The 20633-nt window shown below is 44.0% G+C and overlaps 1 protein-coding gene across 6 annotated transcripts in view; it reads right to left on the minus strand.

Moving 5' to 3' along the window:
• The window catches only part of MYLK (myosin light chain kinase), a 337690-nt gene that overhangs the window by 171105 nt on the left and 145952 nt on the right, over positions 1 to 20633 (minus strand). The window lies entirely within an intron of this gene.

Below are 20633 nucleotides of genomic sequence, written 5' to 3' on the forward strand. Positions count from 1 at the left end.
TTAATGTGACTACTAAAAAATCTGAAATGGCATATGTGGCTCACATATATTTCTAGGGCGGTACTACCCAAGACCACTCTGCCTTTCTCTAATAGTTACACCCGTTGTTGTCAAGTTGATCTCACTCATAGCGACCCTCTTTGGTTATTGCATGTAGTCACCCCTTCTGTGCCAGTTTAAGGATATCACGAGATCTGCCTCCTCACCGCCACTAATTTGCAGTCAAAACAAAAGACAGAATCAATATTAACAACCTTATTTACAATTTCTGGAAACGGAAGAATCTCTTCCCTAAAAAACATCAAAATTATAGTCACGAGAGAGACTTGGGTACCTGTGAGGAAAGGCTTAGATTCTAAAGTCAGTTACCCCAAAAGCCATTTTAGTCTCTCTCCAAGGCAAATGTATCATAGGTTGAACATGTTGGAGGGGACCACAACCATTAGGACATATATGGTCCCACACATTTGTTATAATATGAAACAACGTGTTAACAACGGCTGTCTCTGGTTGGATGGGATGGTGGGTCTCTCCTCTTTTCCTTTTACTTGATTATTATTTTCTGATATTTATGCAAATAACACGTCTGGTCTCTGTAAAACAGAAAAATATTCAGACAAAAATATGTGTTCCTTTTATACTAGCGTATCTGCATAATGAATAGACAGCATACACATTCATTAATTTGTTGGGGCCTTCAAGGCACTTAACTCTAGCAATGGAAACAAAAGAGTCACACAAATAAACACAATGCAAGTCTGCATGTGACAAATGCCACGTACCTTATAAAATCATGCTATCTTGCGGCCCTACCTTGGCAGAAACGTTCATGCAAAGGAACGTCACTATTCTGTTAAAGCATTATTCTTCTCATTTTCAGAAAACAATTAAGGAAAGAAACCTTTTCCTACAGAAGGAAACCCCTTGAGAGTCTGACCACAGAGCGAATTTACAAACCATCATCTCTTCCCCCACCCCGCCATGAAGCAGCAGCCTAAGCTCCAGAAGATGATCACGCTCCCCTCTGTCGGCTTTGGAGAAGGGGGTGCAGAACACTGCGACGGGAAGCAGATAAATCATTAACTGCATCAATGGCATCCTTAGCATTCCATCAGCAAGTACGCTGGCCCCCTGCAGCAGGGCCAGCCCTGGTGGCCATCAGGTCCAGAGGCATCAATGATTAACTGGGAACATTGCAGGCGTTCCAGACCTCAGGGACACGGATCTCTTTCTCCCTTTCTTTTTTCCCCTCATTCTCTACACACACACACACACACACACACACACACACAAACAAGTTATCTCTGAAATGTGCTGGAAAGATTGCTGTTAAAGTATTCAGGGATTTTTAAAATGTTGAATTGGCACTACTTACAAAGTGCAATTTGCAAATGGCGCTTTTATAGCGCCTTGCATCTGAGGCAAAAGCAGGAATTTCCGTGACCTTATTTAGTTCCAAGGTCTGAATGATTTGCAACTTCAATTCTTGTCCTCCCAATATGGTTGAAAAACTTGTTCAACCACTCCCTAAAATTACCTAAAAATTACTCAGCCTCAAGTCAACCCACTATAGTAGGCTCCTAGGTGGGGAAGGAAGAGAAGACTTGGTTCACTTCCTTGGGATGCACACGAGAGCCCTGCAGCAGGGGGGCCAATCCCAGCCCTGTCCCCACTGCCTTATTGGCCTTCGTCACTGGCTACAGCTGGGATTTTTGCAGGAAGGATCTTTACCAAGATGGCAGTAACAACCCACTGACATTTAGTTTTCAAAGGGGCTCCACGTATAGAACCTTATTTGATTCTTAAAACTATGAGGCATGGGTCTTAGGCTGGGCTCCCCAGAAGCAGAGCCTGAAATGGATTCAGAGGACCCTGTCCACAAACTCTTAGCAGTCAACGCTCAAGGTAGCTGGGGGTTGGGTATAGACGCCTGGTGAAGAGGGGCCGGGCGGGGCACCAACAATGCCTGTGACAGCATGCAAAGCTGATTGTAGGCAGGTTTCAGCAGACTTTTCAGACTAAGACAGACTCGGAAGAATGGCCTGATGATCTACTTTTGAAAATTAGCTGACGAAAACCCTATGAATCACAGAATATTGTCCAAGACTTTGACTTGCTTACTTTAGACACATCATCAGGAGGGACCGATGGGAGAAGGACATCATGTTTGGTAAAGCGAAGGGCCAGCAAAGGTGAGTGAAACCCTCAATATGCTGGACTGACACAAGGCTGCAGCAATGGACTGAAACAAACGATCGTGAAGATGGCGTAGGACCCAGCAACATTTCCTTGTCATACCTGGGGTCACAGTGAGTTGCAGTGGACTCAATGACAACTAACAACAGTGTAACTGAGAAAAGAGGCCTGGGGAAGTGGGCCATTTGCCGTTGACCAAATGTGGCAAGGTAAGTGGCAGATTTGGGACCCCAATTTTGGTCTCCAAGCTCAGTAATCGTCTCTTTATACCTCATTATAAAAATTTTGTGTTTTTTGGTGAGACAAATATAGTAGCACCTAGAGCACTTATAGGTCTCTACCTCTAATAGACCTTAAACCTCTTAAATATAAAGCAATGTCTGCTCCCTACTTTTGTAAAAGGCCAAAGGTTCACAAAAGATAGGGCATGCCATAAGCAAGTCTTGGGCTGTTCCCTGGGGTTCACAGTAGGACCAGGCTGGTGCCACACATGTGCCCAAGACACCCCTAGGGGAGTCAGTGTGGCTCAGAGACGGCAGCCTGAGAGCTGGGGCCTGAGCCCTGTGTCTACCTTGGCTTCCAAATTCTCCAGACTGTAATTCCTTTCTCTTACTAATGAGACAACAGCATTTCATATCAAAGGTCCCGTCAATCTCTGAAGTATTATGGTTCTAAGGGGCGACCCACTTAACTTCTTGGGGAAGAGTCTTTCTTGTCCCCTCCATTCTCCTCTGGGTCCAGCCCACAACCGTAGAACCCCCTAATCTTCTACACAGGAAAACCAAGTGACCACAGGAGAAATGCTCACGACTGTGAACAGGCAATCCTGACATTTCACCATAATGAGTTTCTGGAAACAACCCCAAAGAGGTTCATTCTAAGGAGAATCATATTTTTGCCACACTAACCACATTTAATTGGAGGTTGTGTTCTTGAACAAAAGCCCAGTATCAAATAAATCAACGGCTTGTCATAAAAATAAAGAGATAGTAACCATAACCCCTGTAATAATTTAAATAGTGTAACGGTGCTCCAGCTCCATAAGATGGCCTTAAAAACCTCTATGGCCTCAGAAGGCCTTTGAAAGGAATGGCGGTGCATTCTGTACTTGCTGGATGGATAAGCAGATGGATGGGCTGCAGGCCAGCAGTAGCTTGCCTGGTGGATTTCACCTCCCTGTCTCACTCAATAGACATTTTTCAGAACCTGGCGCTGTCTCGAGATGTACTTAATGACTAAAAGTGAAACATCCTTAAGGGCACTAAGCATCTTGATTTTTCTCTAATAGGTGTGAAGGATTTTCAATCAATTCCAAGCTTCCCAAGACAGGCTACCATAGCCTGAGCCCAAAGGACCGGCAGGCTCTCGGCCCCCACAATCCCTCCATGACTCAGGGCAGCACATCTGCCTTCTGTTAGCTGGGTGACTTGCAGAACAGAGGTGCTTTGGCCGTTCCTGATCATCTTCTGTGTGTCTTTTGTTCCTGGGCAGGGTTTGTCTCCCTGCAAGCCCTGTAATGCCACACCTGTAGGGCAAAGCTGCCAGGTCAACTATCAGCCAGGTCTAGGCAGGAGGACGGAACTCTGGGCAAGTCAGGGATGGAGGGAGACCAAATGGAGAGAATCCAGGATTGAGCTAAGGCCAGGGTGAAAACAGACTGCCCAGCGGGATGCTGGGGGTTAGGAAGGTACAAAAAGAAGATGTGAACAGTGAGCCGAGATCTCTTTAGCGCCAGGAACAATAGACTCAGTAAGTCAGTTATTATGTGTTTACCTGAATCTTGTTGAGTAATGGAATCGATGCTGGGAAAGGCTGAGCCTGTAGGATGGCAAATTAGAAAAACCTTCCAGACAGGAATCTCCTTCAAGCTAGACTAAGCCTGATTCTGCAACCAAACAAAAAATCAAACCCATTGCCATTGAGTCCATTCCGACTCAGAGTGACCCTACAGGAGAAAGTAGAACTGCTCTGTAGGATTTCCAAGGAGTGGCTGGTAGATTCGAACTGCTGACCATTTGGTTAGTAGCTGCAGCTCTTAACCACTGTGCCACCAGGGCTCCCCTGTGTCCTTAGGGAACTGAGTTATAGTTGATTAAAAGTCCATTTAAATTCTGGGACCAGAGATTTAGCTCAGGGAGGGGCAAACCAGCAAGGAAAGAAGGGGCATGTTTCTGAGTGTGCCACCAGAAAGGACTGGGGATGAGGGGCAAAGTGGACTGAAGGACACAGTCACTGGTCCTTTTGAAATGGAGGTTCCCTGGGGGGGTGCAAGCAGTTAACACACTTGGCTGCTAACCAAAAGGTCAGAGGTTTGAGTCCAGGGCTCCAATTCTGCAACACTGCAGTCTATATACTCAGAATTGCCTGCCTGTCTGTAGACCATTACTCTGAAGCTTCTTACTCTACTACTGGGCAGTTTCTTTTATTATAAATAAATTCTCCTATTATAAAGGACTATAGCAGAGCTGGTGATTAAAAAATAAGAGGAAATAAAACCCATGGTGCTGAGGAGTTAGTTTCAAGAAAAGAATCATCAGCCCCATGCCCAAGTATAAGCTTCGGCTAAATGGACAAGGGTGCACAGAAAAGGGAATTAAAACGTTGACACCTAAAACAACTCAGACCACGCGACAGCTATGTAAAGCTTCCATCGTGACGGTGAAGAGTGAAGGCCCCGGCACGGCACGACCAAGCTCAGGGCCTGTGTCTGTATCAGCAACTGGCATCCGGCCTCACAGACAGGCAGGCACTTAATTAAGGCTTTGAATAATCCTATTGCCGACAGTCAAAAGCCTTAACGGAACCCCCAGAATGCATCAGGAAGGGATCATACTGGTTAAAAACCACAATTAGTGTGAGGCTTTAGCTGCTAGATGCCCACCCCTAACTCTCAGTCCAACTCGTGATACAGAGATGACCGATATGCTTCAGTGAAAAATAAAACCAGAAGGCAGAATAAAATCTGACTGGCCCAGTAAATGCCACATGGTCTTCAGTGCCAGATACATCAAGTCTCTCTCTGTGATAAGCCACTGTCTCTTTAGATGGCATGTTTTCTTTTCCTGTGGTCCAAGACAGAGCCCTGGCGGCACTGTGGTTAAAAGCTCGGCTGCTAACTAAAAGGTCGGCAGTTTGAATCCACTAGCTGCTCCTTAGAAACCTGACGGGGGCAGTTCTACTCTGTCCTACAGGGTCGCTGTGAGTCGGAACCGACTCGATGTCAACAGGTTTGGTTTGGGTTTATGGTCCAAGATGTGAAAACCTCCACGCCCCCGTATCTGCAAAATGAGGATTTCTTGTTTCTCCGCTAGAGGGCGCTAGGCAAGTTATACAGCTTGGCGTCTTGGGTTACACCTCAAGCCCTTTTGAAGTAGCTATTTTTTTTCCCCCAGAAAAGATCTATTTCCCTTTTTCTAGATCGGCACATGCAGCGTCTGGCTCCCTTTTAATAATACAAGCATCTGAAACGCTTTGAAGCAGTGCAGCAAAGAAATAACTGCAATCAGGGTTCTCTCTCATCAATGCTTTCCTTGTTTCTCCAAAGTCATGGTTTTCATATATAAACGAGTGTCCTCCTGGTCGAACTTCCAGTTCTTCTGGGAAGACTGTGGGATTCCACCTCACTAGAAACCTCACTACACAAAGCTTTGGGGTTCTGGCTGTACTCCCTCTCACGATGTGTTTGTCTCAAGGATACCGTGTCCCTAGTTGGTGTGGTTGGCCTGGGAGATCACCCTCCTATGGTGCCCCTCCAGTTTCTGCTACCAAATTGCGATATACCTTTAGGCATATTAAAATATTAATAAGAAACATGTGGTATTGTAGAAGGAGCCCTGGTGGTAGTGCAGTGGTTAAAGCACTCAGCTGCTAACCAAAAGGTCAGTGGCTCAAACCCACCAGCTGCTCTGCAGGAGAAAGATGTGGCAGTCTGCTTCTGTAAAGATTTACAGCCTTGGAAACCCTATGAGGCATTTCTATTCTGTCCTATAGGGTCGCTATGAGTCAGAATTGACTTGATGGCAGTGGGTTTGGTTTAAGTTCTGGTATTGCAAAGGTTCAACAAATAAGCACTGGGTGGTTCTGTTTTGATTTGCTCAGGATCTCCTGCTCACTTTTTCCCATGTAAGCAACATACCCCTTCTTTGGGGAAACTGCTCCTCTCAACCCATTACATGTAATTCTGGTGGGGATGTCAATCAGTGAGCTGCTTCCTGCCCAAAGTGCTTGGTCTCAGAAGATGAGTCAATCAGAGCACTTCCCTGAAATTTTATCTTTGAATATCAGGAGACTGAAATCGTTTCTTTTCACAGGGATCCAAAGCTGGGATGATATAAGCCTGAAGCTGTCTGTAGCCATCCTCTTCCACCTCTGTCTCCCATATTCTTGCCTCCACCCAAGAGGAGAAAGTCATCTAAAGTAGAGTAAGATCTCTCACACACAGAGAAAGACAAGAAATCAGGCACTGCCTGGCAGTCATGGTGGACTCTGAATCCACTCAGTTATATGAGACAATACATTTCTTTTGCTTAATCTAGCTTGAGTTAGTTTCTATCACTTGCAAACCAGAGTCTCGATTAGTTGGTATGTGGCCTCTGGAGCCTGTACCAATCATCAGCTGCTTGTCCCTGGGCTACTTAACTTACCTTGCCCTCAGTTTACACAGCTGTAAGATGAAAGAGAATATCATGCTTGGTAAAGTAGAAGGTCAGAAAAAAAGAGGAAGATCCCTAATGAGATGGATTGACACAGTAGCTGCAACAACGCGTGCAAACATTTGTGAAGATGGTGCAGGACTGGGCAGCGTTTCATTTTGTTGTACATAGGGTCACTGTGAGTCACAACTTGTCGGCACCTAACAACAACAACAACAAGGTGGGGATAATACCAGTATCTACTTCCATGGAAAAGTTTACCATTAAATGAGATAGCACAAGTGTGTTGTTGTTGTTGTTTGATCAATTCATCATTGGTCTTTCTTCATAACGTATCCCAAGTAGGCAAACCAAAATCTGGCCATTCTCTCTTCTAAGGAGCATTCCATCTGTACTTCTTCTAAGACTGATTTGCCCATTCTTCTGCCAGTCCACAGTATCTTCAATATTCTTTGCCAACACCACAGTGGGAATGCATTAATTCTGCTTCTGTCTTCCTTTTTCATTGTCCAACTTTTGTGTGCATATGAGGTGACTGAAAATACCATGGTTTGGGTCAGGTGCACCTCAGTCATCAATGTTATATCTTTCCTTTTTAAAAACCAAAAATGGAGGGGCACAAGCACATTTACGTATCTGAAAGGCTAGATCCTCCCTCTTTTCTTCAAAGTCAATAACTCTTTATAATAAGGTACCTCAGGGTCCAGTTGGCTCCCTGCTTTGTTAACAGCATCAAACTACTTTTGTTCTAAGAAATACAACCCACTCTTCACTTATCAACATGGTTAGGTTCCAAAGATCAGGTTATTATTAGCAAATCAGCATTAAGCAAAAATGGGGGAATCTTTTTTTTGTTTTCAGACCATTCATTTTGTCCAATTTTTTTTTCATTTAGAAAATATGATCATAGAAATAATACAGCTGAGATTTACTGATGTGCTCATCACGGTGAAGGGTCCAGTTATGGATTATTCCTCTTTGGAGAAGGAGGCTTGGAGGAGAGCAAGCTGGATAAAGCCCAGCTGTGTGACTGGAGGGCCCACGGCTTAACCACTTCCCCTTCTTCCGTGCTGACTCAGAGCTTTCCTTCTGGAGCCGCATCCAGGGTTCCACTCCTACCTCTGCAAGCCCTGTGTTCAGGATACCAGAGCCTGCTCTGCCCTCCTGGCCTGGTGAGTAACTGAAGCTCAGAGCCTCCTGTGAGGGTGCTGGGAGCCTGGCTGAGCACCCGGTCCCACCAAGGTGGAGGCTTCAGGCCCAGTTCGATTTCACTTTGGGATGTTCGTAAACTCACACGCATTTCTTCCAAACACCCTCTCAATGCCTCTTTCTTTTCCCCCTTCCCACCCCACAGCAATTTTGAGCTGCAAGGCGCCCATTGGCTTGGTGTTGCAGGTGCATCCACCAGAAGGCGGTGGCCAAGGAGGAGGCTGGCCCAGTGTGGCAGCAGGATGTGGCAGGGCACGAGGGAGCTGAGGGTGGAGGGCAGCATGGCCCAGCTTCCTGGAGGCCTCCAGAGACCCTTCTCGAGGGAGGGGATGCTCTGAAGCCGTTGCTGCCATGCCTGCCACCTCGTTAATGTGCAAAATATTCGGATAGTAGATTTTTCACTATTGTCATAAATGCGAATGTCAGATAAAGAGAGAGTCGGGAAATGAGGAATAGGTGCCTTAGCACTTATGAACTGACTGTCTTGGTGTGTCTCATCTTACACAACTCACGTTCTTATAGACAACTTCAAGGCGTCACACTCTTAATCCGGCAAAAACCCAGCAGTTTCACGGGGAACACCTTCTTCACTGGCTGAACTGGCTTATTATTTTTATTTAAAGAGCTAAAGCCCAATTGAAAAGTGGTCATTGTTTTCACCCAACATTTGAAAACAAACATCCAGCCTGCAGTCTCGTCTGCACCGTCATCCAACTTCTGTTATACCAGCTGCAACTTAGAGACAAAGACCATCCCCTTGATTTCTGCTTCATTGACTAATGCAGCCCTGGAATTTCCAGGGGTGTGGGCCAGCGTCAGGAGGGAATAAATCTGGGAAAATAAATCTGGAGTTTCTAGCCAGTCAAGGTTGGACTTGGAGAGAGGGACATAAATCACTGGCAGAAGGGATGAAGCAGAAGGCTGCTCCGAACAACACAGAGACCATTCAGCAACTCGCCCGTACCCTTCGAGCGGCAGAGTCCAGATGCCATAAGACTCAAAAACTGGCCACAGATTGTAGTGGGAACGTTCTGTCCTCTGGGAACATGAGGTTTTTCTGTTTAAAGGTAGGAGTGGGCAAAAGTGACCTGAAGGGTCCCAATAACCTGAGAACATCAAGACTTGGCCTCCTTGGCTTCATTTCAAAGTTTCTGGTTTCTCCAGGCTGCTCTCTGCTCCAGCATCTGCTCCACATATTTATCAGCCAAGGCTTTTCTGTGCATTCTGGGGCACGAAGCATGCATTCTGCTGCACTCTCCCGGGATGGGAGGCTAGAAGGGAGGGAGCTGAGCAGGTGGGGCTCTGGAAACAGGACCTTTCATGCCACCTGCATTAATGTGGCCAGGAGAGCATCTCTGCAGCTCTGTCTGCAAATACCTGGCACAGGTGGCAGATAGCAGCCATATGGAGATGTCACCTTAGGGAAGAATGTCTGCCCCATGACCCTAGCTGCCCAAAGGCACCCTGAACCACATAGAGCCCCATGCTAGAGAAGGAATCAAAAGTTCCTCTTCTTGCAATATCAGTGTCTGGCTGCCCACAAGGCTGAAAATAAACAAACATGTTTTCCTAAGATATTTTTAGTCTCACCCAAACAATGCATGTGCCTGGTAAAAACATCAGTTGGTACTCTAAGTCCTAACAACAAACAGCAGGCCCCTACTCTCCCCCTCCCCACCGCCAATTTCCACTTCCTCGAGGTAATCACTTTCAGATTTGGTACTTTCTTCTGTATTTCTAGAAAAAAGGCCTTATACAAGTACTATTTTATTCTTTTAAATTTAGGCATTATTTCCTTCCATATTTCTAAAAAAAATGGCCTTACACAACTATTTTTTTTTTTCTTTTAATTTTAGGTATTATTTTTTTAACTTCTCTCTGTGGGATATAGGAAACCCTGATGGTGTAGTGGTTGAGAGCTACGGCTGCTTACCAAAAGGTCAGCAGTTTGAATCCACCAGGCGTTCCTTGGAAGCTCTATGAGGCGGTTCTACTCTGTCCTATAGGGTCGCTATGAGTCAGAATCGACTCAACAGCAACGGGTTTGGGTTTGGGTTTTTTATGGGATATAAACACTAAACTCTCAATTTCCCCCACATAAAACCCTACCCCCCAATAACTACATCCCAAATTTTGGTTATGTCAGTGTACAGTGTTTATTACATTTTAATATTGCTCATTACCAAGCCACACAGCATATGACCATAACATTTTTTTAAAATTATTTTTATTGTTTTTAAGTGAAAGTTTACAAATCCAGTCAGTCCCTCAAACAAAAATTTATATACACCTTGCTATGTACTCCTAGCTGTTCTCCCCCTAATGAGACAGGACACGCCTTCTCTCTACCCTGTATTCCCCTGTGCATTCAGCCAGCTTCTGTCCCCCTCTGCCTTCTCATCTCCCCTCCAGGCAGGAGCTGCCCACATAGTCTCATGTGTCTACTTGAGCCAAGAAGCTCACTCCTCACCAATATCATTTTCTATCTTATAGTCCAGTCCAATCCCTGTCTGAAGAGTTGGCTTTGGGAATGTTCCAGTCTTGGGCTAACGGAAGGTCTGGGGCCATGACCTCTGGGGTCCTTCTAATCTCAGTTAGACCATTAAGTCTGGTCTTTTTGTGAGAATTTGATGACCATGACATTTTGTGAACAACTTTTTATTTTTCCTGTAGTTAATACCTGCCTTACTTTTGGTTTGCTTCATTAAAAGGACCCCAATTTATCAAGAGAACTGTAAATTCTTCTCAGTTATGGTCAAATGCATCAGGTCATCAATTCATCAGTTGCTTTTGTTTTTTTCTCCAGTGGAGATATCCTTCCCTTGAACATTTTGTCCTCCTCCTCCAATCTAACCTGGTTGCTTCATGTACAATGGTTATGGGACATCCCTTCACCATCCTCTTGGAAATTTCTGGGTGTATCCCACATCCTCAAATGGTGTCCTAAGAATGAAAGTACATACGTTTTTAGACCTAGCATTTCTGAACGTTTCAATATTATACCCTTACACTCAACTAATAGTTTGACTGGGAATAGAATTCTAGATGAAAATAATTTTTCCTTAGAGTTTTGAAGGTATTGCATGGTGGCAATTGCAGGCAATTTTCTGGCACGCAGTATTGCTGTTGAGAAGTCTAATGCGATGACTCTCAGTTCTTCATCTGTGACCCATTGTGTGTTTTTTCCTTTCAAGCTTTACAGAATCTCCTCATTATCTTTGGTAGTTTAAAATGTCATAATAGTCTGCCTTGGTGTGGGTCTTTGTTTATTCATTCTTTCAGGTGAATGAATTACCCAAGCTGCCCAAGAGTGGTAGGTCCTTTCGATATTGGGAACGTATGTCCTTCAGTTTAGAAGAAGTTAAGCATTTTGATAATTCTCTCCCTGCTGTTTTCTCTGTTCTCGTTATGGAACTCCTGTAAGTTGGAATATCAGACCTCCTCAACTGATCCTGTATGTTTCTTTTTTTTTTCTCACTAATTTATCACTATTTTTGTTCTCTCTGGGATAGTTCCTCAATTTTATCTTCTAACCAGTCTACTGAATTTATTATGTTGGCTATAACTGACTTAAAAAAAAAAAAACAAAACACCTTTATTTTTCAGCTTTTCAAAATTATTTTCAATAGCCTCCTCTTCTTGTTTAATGTAACCTCTTACCTCTAAGGTGAGATAAAACTTCTTCAAAGTTTTCTCTTCTCTGTAATCTGTTTCTACTTGGCCCCTTTTCGTTTCTCTTTCAAAACAGAGGCATTGCTTGGCCATCTGAAGATCCTTCACTGATTAGTCATATATATATAAGGTAAGAAAAAGCTGTGTGCACAGGTGGGGCTTGTTGGTTGTCAACCTTCACAATACACTGGTTAGCCAAGGACCCCCAACTATCATTATCTATGAATCTTCTCTCTTGAAATGACCAGTTTCCACAAAGAGAAACCTTCCAACTAGCTGCTTTGGTGGTGGTGGTGGTGGAGGGGCAGAGTAATGAAGTCTGTCTACCAGGATTTAGGAAGTGGTGCGAGGGGAGGCTGTTGAGACCTTACTTCAGTGTGCTGACTTTCATTTAACCCCTCTCCCGTTTGAGTACAATGTCTCACTCCTGCCTTCAGCTGTGCCTTGTGTCCAGGACTCAAGAGTCTGTGAGGATCAGTCCATCCACAGAGTAACCTCAGTCCTCTGTGGATGTGGGGGAGGAGCAGGCCCAGCTGCATGGACTACAGGAGGAGACTGGGGGACTCAGTGCTCCTTATTGGACTTTTAACCAATCCTCCAGTTTTTAGCTTCATGCCACAACCCAGGCTTTGAAAGTACTTCAGCTTAGCCTTTTTAGGAATTTTCTTAGCATAAGAATTTTCTTGCACAAGCAAGTTTACTTTTTATTGTCACCCACTCTCCCTAACCACGGGCATATAGCACAACATAGAAAGCCAAAAGCTAAGTCAGCCACCCAGATATTTTCTTTCCATTGTCTGTCCATGTGTTGACGTCTCTCATCTGCTATTGTCTCTCTTCCACTCTCTGTCCTTACAGGTTAGAAGTCAATGCTTTTGTTTTTGTTTTAGTATTTTAGAGGTGTTTTGGGAGGAACTGAGGATACCTGCTTGTGCTAACTGCATAATTAATTGGATGTTATTTATCTATACTTTTTAGAAACAAACATTATTTGCTACACCACTAGAAATTTTGCAACTTGTTGGAAAAAGTAAACTTAAAGTTCCAGCTATGTCTTGAGCTGTACAGAAACATACAAGGACAGCCAGAGCCATGGAGATAAAAATGAGGACTCCCATTTAACATCGGAGTGTGATGGGGAAGAGGGGGAGACAAACAGAGAAGTGTGTGGGAAAATCCACGTAACATAAGTGATAGAGATGAGAGTAAAGGAACATGAAAGTAGACATCTTGGGCTAGGGAGTAAATTTTTCTAGAACTTTCTGGAAGGAACTGATGCAGCTGCATGAGGTTGTTGTTGTTGTTGTTAGTCCGTTGAGTCGGTTCTGACTCATAGCAACCCTATGCACAAAAGAACGAAACACTGCCTGGTCTTTCGCCATCCTGACAATTGTTGCTATGCTTGAGCCCATTGTTGCAGCCACTGTGCCAATCCATCTTGTTGAGGGTCTTCCTCTTTTTCGCTGACCCTCTGCTTTATCAAGCATGACGTCCTTCTCCACAGACCAATCCCTGGAGCATCATGAGGTAGAAAACTCCATTTTTGCAAGTTTTATGTTTAGTGGAAACTGTCTCATTTGAATATGACTTGGAGTCTGTGATGCATCATTAGAAGAAAAAAACAAATCAGGCTTTGAATAAATTCCAAATATATAGAGAGATTATTTTGGATGAATAAATGTTTGGAATAGCCCTCTCATTTGCTCTCTTGTATAAAGGATCACTGTGTCCTGTAAACTAAGCATTGTTTACTTATTGTTAACATACACAGAAATCCCCATCTCTGCTCTTTTCAAGTCACCAACAGCACCTCTGGGCTGAGGCTGTGGAAGAATTCGATAAAGCATCTATCCTGGGGCTGACACCTGGGCCGAGAGATGAGGATGACCCATTAACATAGTCCATGGTCATTCCTGGAGGCCCTGGAGACCCCACACAAAGGGAACTAGCACGGTCCACTCTCTTGAAGGATTCTCAGCCTAGGCAAAAGATGAAACTAAACAACAGTAACAAACGGGGGATAAGAATGATAAGGAACTGCAGAGAATCTTTGGCAAGAGGTAAAAATCGGCCTGGGGGACTTGAAGAAGACTCCGAAGAAGAAGATACACTTCATCTAAGTTTCCTGGGCACTAGAATGAGTGCCACAAAGTCATGGAAGCTAAATGCAGTTTAGTGAGGCTCAGAGTGTCATGTGTTGAGTGTGGCCAACAATGAGGCTAAGAATGGCAGGCAGGGGACTACTGTATGGGCCCTGCTCCCCTGGCCAAGAAATTTTATTTGTATCCGACGGGCAATGGAGAGACACAAGAAGCTGAAGCAAGAACGTGGTAAGATGGATAAAACTAGAATATAAATGTTCCTGGCCTCTAATCCATACAAGACTCTGCCTTAGGCTGCCCTAAAGGCATGGCCAGTGCATGTTAAAGAAATGATTCCCAACCTTTTAGAAACAGACATCTGTCTATCTGTCCATCTGTCTGTTAATACTATCTACCTACAACCCTACGTACCTCCCCAAAGTCCTGTATTGTAAATATTGTTGCTGTTGTGTGCTGTCAAGTTGATTCCGACTCATAGCCACCCCATGTGACAGAGTAGAACTGCCCCACAGGGTTTTCTAGGCCGTAATTTTTACCAAAGCAGATTGCTGGGTCTTTGCCCTGCAGAGCTGCTGGGTGAGTCTGAACAGTCGATCTTTTGGTTAGCAGCCAAGTGCTTAACAATTGTGCCACCAGGGCTCCTTATACTCAGATAAAAATTACAAGTATTGTCTTGATAATTTCACTGATGCCTTAAAATAACAGTAGTTGTTGTTAGGTGCTGTCAAGTCAATTCCAACTCATAGCTACCCTATGTACCACAGAAGGAAACACCACCCGGTCCTGGGCCATCCTTACAATCATTGTTATGCTCGAGCCCACTGTTTCAGCCAGCGTGTCAATCCATCTAACTGAGGGTCTTCCTCTTTTCCGCTGACCCTGTACTTTACCAAGCATGATGTCCTCCTCCAGGGACTGAGCCCTCCTGACAACATGTCTGAAGTACGTAAGATGCAGTCTCGCCATCCTTGCTTCCAAGGAGCATTCTGGTTGTACTTCTTCCAAGACAGATTTGTTCATTTTGGCAGTCCATGGTATATTCAATATTCTTTGCCAACACAATTTAAAGGGGTCAATTCTTCTTCAGTCTTCCTTATTCGTTGTCCAGCTTTCACATGCATATGATGTGACTGAAAATACCATGGCTTGGGTTAGGTGCACCTTAGTCTTCAAGGTGACTCTTTGCTTTCCAACACTTTAAAGAGGTCCTTTGCAGCAGATATGCCCAATGCAACGCGTCTTTTGATCTCTTGACTGCAGCTTCCATGGGTGTTGACTGTGGATCCAATTAAAATGAAACCCTTGACAACTTCAATCTTTTCTCTGTTTATCATGATGTGACTTATTGGTCCAGTTGTGAGGATTTTTGTTTCCTTTATATTGAGGTGTAATCCATTTTGAAGGCTGTGGTCTTTGATCTTCATCAATAAGTGCTTAAAGTCCTTTTCACTTTCAGCAATCAGGGCTATGTCATCTGCATAACACAGGTTGTTAAAAAGTCTTCCTCCAGTCTATGCTCAAGCCTAGAATTGCCCTAAGAAAACATGTTCTGTCAACCTAAAAGCAAGAGGCACAGGAGGACATTTCACACTACACTTCAGCACCATTTCCCAAGAAAAGTTACTTAACACATATGCACCAGTGCAGAAGGGGCTAGGCAGTAGAATTCCAGACCTCCAGTTCTCTCGTATAATTTTCCCAGGTTCTCTCTCTGCTTGGACTCATTCAATTACTATGTCTGTGAATTACAGAGTGAGGTGCCAGGTACTAGACCAGGGTCTTTACCACCCTAGCTGGCTCTTATTTTTATAACAGCCTGCAAGGTGTGGACCACAAGTAAAGAGACTGAAGTTCAAAGAGCTGTAAAATAACTTGCTGACAGTTACAAAGCTGACAGTAATTGTAAAATGAAATTCAAATCCAGAATATAAGCTTCAAAGCCTCTTTCCACCACCCAATAAAAAACACCCAATAGCTCCCTACAAATATTTTTCAAACCCTTAACTGTGTGCCAGGCACTGTGAAGGATGCATCTAAGGAATTAGTAGTCTAGTCCTCTATAAGGGCTTCCTCATCAACTCCACCTTCCCTTCTCCCTCAGAATGCACACCCATCTACACGTCGGAGAACTAAGGGAGATTTCAAACAAGCAACAACTTCCTCCGTGTTTTTGAAGGATTTTCCTGGTAGAGGACTAAAAAGTGCAAGAATGACCCTTGTTTCCTTTTTCCCCTCACCATCCACATCTACTCCATCAACAAGCACTGTGGCTCTACCTCCAAAACATACCCTGAACCTGTCTAGTTTTCTTCTTCTCCACTCTTACCACCTTAGTTCAAGCCCCCATCACCTCCTACATGGACTGAAATAGCCTCCTAACCACTAACATCTAGCAGTCAGAAGGAAACACTGCCCGGTTCTGCACCATCCTCACAATCCTTTTATGCTTGAGAGCCCATTATTCCAGCCACTGTGTCAGTCTGTCTCATTGAGGGTCTTCCTCTTTTTCGCTGACCCTTTACTTTATTAAATATGATGTCCTTCTCCAGGGACTGGTCCCTCCTGATAACATGTCCAAAGTTCTTGAGGCGAAGTCTTGCACCCTCACTTCTAAGGAACATTCTGGCTATACTTCTTCCAAGACAGATTCGTTTGTTCTTCTGGCAGTCCGTGGTATATTCAATATTCTTTGCCAACACCATAGTTCAAAGGCATCAATTCTTCTCTGGTCTTCCTTATTCATTGTCTAGCTTTCACATGCATATGAGGCGACTGAAAAGACCACGGGTTGGGTCAAGTGCACCTTAGTCCTTAAGTGACATCTTTGCTTTTCAACACTTCAGAGAGGTTTTTTTGCAGCAGATTTGCCCAATGCAATGTGTCGTTCGATTTTTTGACTTCTGCTTCCATGGGCATTGATTGTGGATCCAAGTAAAATGAAATCTTTGACAGCTGAACATACAGAGACCAAAATTAAAATTCAATACCAGTTACAATTGCTCAAAAAAAAAAAAAAAAAAGAAATGCTTAGGTTTAAATCTAACAAAACATATACAGGACTTGTATGCTGAAAACTATAAAACACTGATGAAAGGAATCAAGAAGATCTAAATAAATGAAAAGACATGCTGTGTTCATAAATTGAAAGGCCCCACAGTAAAGATGTCAGTTCTCTCCAAACTGATACACAGGTTTAATGCTGGCAAGAGTTGTTTTTTTTTTTTTTTGCTGTATAGGATTGTGAGGATGGCGCTGGACCGGGAAGTGTTTCCTTCTGTTGTACAAAGTGTCGCTCTGAGTAGGAACCGACTCGATGGCACCAAGCAACAACCAGTACATGAAAAGATATTCAACACCATTAGTCATTAAGGAAGTGCATATTAAAACAACATTGAAATATCATTATCCACCTGTAAAACCAAAACCAAACCCACTGCCATCGAGTCGATTCTGACTCATAGTGACCCCATAGGATAGAGTAGAACTGCCCCGTAGAGTTTCCAAGGAGCACCTGGTGGATTTGAACTGCTGACCCTTTGGTTAGCAGCCGTGGCACTTAACCACTACGCCACCAGGGTTTCCCCACCCACCTATAAAAAAAAAATAGGAATGGTTAAATTTAAAACAGTGACAACACCAACTGCTAGGAAGGATGGGGAGAAACTGGATCTCTTATACACTGCTGTCAGAAATGTAAAATGTTACAGCTTTTAAAAAATAGTTCGGCAGTTTCTTAAAAAAAAAAGTAATCACGTGACTATCACGTGACATTGTCTTAGTTATCTAGTGCTGCTGTCACAGAAATACCGCAAGTGGATGGCTTTAACAAAGCGAAATTTTCTCTCGCAGTCTAGAAGGCTAGAAGTCCTAATTTAGGATGCCAGCTCCAGGCGAAGGCTCTCTCTCTCTGTCAGCTCTGGCGGAACATCTTTGTCATCAATCTTCCCCTGGTTGAGGAGCTTCTCAGCATAGGGACCTCTGGCCCAAAGGATGCACTATTCTCCTGGCTATTATTTCTTGCTGGTATGAGGTTCCCAAGTCTCTCTGATTGCTTCTCTATTTCATATCTCAAAAGAGATTGATTTAAAACACAACCTAATCTTGTAGATTGAGTCCTGCCTCGTTAACATAACTGCCGCTAATCCCAGTTTATTAACATAATAGAGGTAGGATTTACAACACATAGGAAAATCACATCAGATGACAAAATGGGGGACAATCACACAATATTGGGAACCATGGACTAGCCAAGTTGACACACATTTTTTGGGAGGACTCAATTCAATCCATAACAGACCCCAATAAAAAGTTTAATTAAAAATAGTAAATCTAGCCAAAGTCATTTCCTTATTTAAAAATTTTCCAATGGTTTTTCATTGCACTAAGCATAAATCCAAGTACTGTGGCTCACAAGGTCCTACGTGAACTGCCTACTTTTTTCTGCCCTCATCTCCTCCTTTTCTACTCTTTCCCACTGTACTCCTGCCACACAGACCTTCTTTCTGTGCCAGAAAATAAGGATGCAAAGATGAAGACAGCACATTCTCTGCCACGAAGTGGCTCAGTCTAGTAGAGGTGACAGAGGTATACAACCAACTAGAGCAGATGCAGCTAGTGCTGTAAAAGAGGCGAATGCAGAGTACTAAAGGAGCACGGAGGAGGGTGGAGGCAGTGGGGTGGAGGAGGCTTCACAGAGGTAATGCTTTGTGCTGACCACCTCTCAATATAGCATTCTGTGCTCCAAGGGAGATGGGAGACAACATGATTGAGTGGGTTGGGGCTGGAGGCCATGGGTTTGTAAGAACCAGTCCTTCAAGTCTGCACAAGACTTGAGATGGCTCTCAATAGCTCTACCAACTTAACAGACACCCCTCTGGGACCCCATTTTGGGATGAGTGCACAGGGAGGAGGCTTGGTGAACCAAGGAGGATTCCAGGCCAGGGAATGAGAAGAGCAGGCTCCCCCTACTTCTCCAAACCTGTACCTACAGTTCCAGTTTAACTAGAGCACCTCCCCTCAGCCACTTCAGCTTGATTTATTTCTCTTGCTAATTTAGTTCCATGCAGCTATTGTTCAGGAATTTTAGGGCAGGCCCCAAGGGAACACAAGAAAGAGAGAAGAAACAAATGCCAACGACCCTCAAATAAGGTCATATCGTGATCAAGTTTGTGTATGTGGTGGTTCTCTGGGTGTTTGTCAGCGGCATGTTGGGGCCAGGTGAACACCAAAGAGGATTTGGAGGGTTTTATTCCTAGTTCAAAAAACACATTTAAAGCTGATTTAGACTTTCTAGTCCAAGTCACTGAAAACATCTTTTCTGAAGGAGCATCTGGAAAAATGGAGGGAAAAGCTGCCCAGTTATTTAGTAAAAAAACAAGACTCAAACTTTCCTTGCCCCCGTCCTGCCAATGTCCCTTTCAACTATGTGATCTTCACGGAGGAAGGCTCTGTGGGGCTGGGGCCCAGCTGTACTGGCATCAAGCATCTTCATCCCCGGAGGAGCCTGGTTCCACAAACAACAGCAGCTAAAGGCTAAGGTTCCTCCCCTGTCCTCAAAACTGTGTGAGCAGGGTCAATGGAGCTGGTAGACCAAATCCAAACCCGTTGCCACTGGGTGGATTCCAACTTACAGCAACTCTATAAGAGAGGAGTTCAAAACCAGTCCATTTCCCAGATTTCTAGAAAAGAAGATCAAGGGTTTCCTGTGTTGGGAGCTGTGCAGCCCAAATAGCTCTTCTTCCTACATTGTAAAATATCTTTAATCAACGGAGAAAGCCTGGATATCTGCTTTCCTTTTCTATTCACAGAGAAGTATAAGAAATGAAGTAAATGCCACTGTTCAATAAAAGTCCTGGTTCCTAATCAGGGTCGGAGAGCCTGTAAGCAGTGCTCAGCCTCCCCATGGGTAACTGCTCAGACCACACAGCTCAGAGAATTAGAGGTGCAGTCAGCTCAGCTGTTAAAAATCAGTAGATGTTCATCTATGATCAATTGATTTTTGACAAGGGTGTCAAAACAGTTCAAAGGGGAAGGAATAGTCTCTTCAACAAATGGTGCTGGGACACCTGGATGTTGTTGTTGTTAGGTGTTACCGTGTCTGCTCCCACTCATAGCAACCCTATATGCAACAGAACAAAACACTCCCCTGTCCTGTGCCATCCTCACATTCATTGCCATGTCTGAACCCATTGTTGCAGCCACTGTGTCAATCCATCTCATCGAGGGTCTTCCTCTTTTTGCTGACCCTCTACTTTACCAAGCATGATGTCCTTCTCCAGGGACTGGTCCCTCCTGATAACATGTCCAAAGTACTTGAGGCGAAGTCTCCCATCCGTGCTTTTAAGGAGCATTCTGACTGTACTTCTTCCAAGACAGATTTGTTTGTTCTTCTGGCAGTCCATGGTATATTCAATATTCTTTGCCTACACCATAATTCAAAGGCATCAATTCTTCTCTGGTCTTCCTTATTCCTTGTCCAGCTTTCACATGCATGAGGTGACTGAAAATATCACGGCTTGGGTCAAGTGCACCTTAGTCTTTAAAGTGACAACTTTGCTTTTTGACACTTTAAAGAGGTCTTTTACAGCAGATTTGCCCAATGCACTATGTCATTTGATTTCCTGACTGCTGCTTCCATGGGCATTGATTGTGGATCTAAGTAAGATGAAATCCTTGACAACTTCGATTTTTCTCCATTTATCATGATGTTGCTTATTGGTCCAGTTGTGGGGATTTTTGTTTTCTTTATGTTGAGGTGTAATCCATGTTGAAGGCTGTAGTCTTTGATCTTCACCAGTAAGTG

Source organism: Elephas maximus, chromosome 1 (genome assembly GCF_024166365.1).
Source record: "Elephas maximus indicus isolate mEleMax1 chromosome 1, mEleMax1 primary haplotype, whole genome shotgun sequence".
NCBI lineage: Eukaryota > Metazoa > Chordata > Mammalia > Proboscidea > Elephantidae > Elephas > Elephas maximus.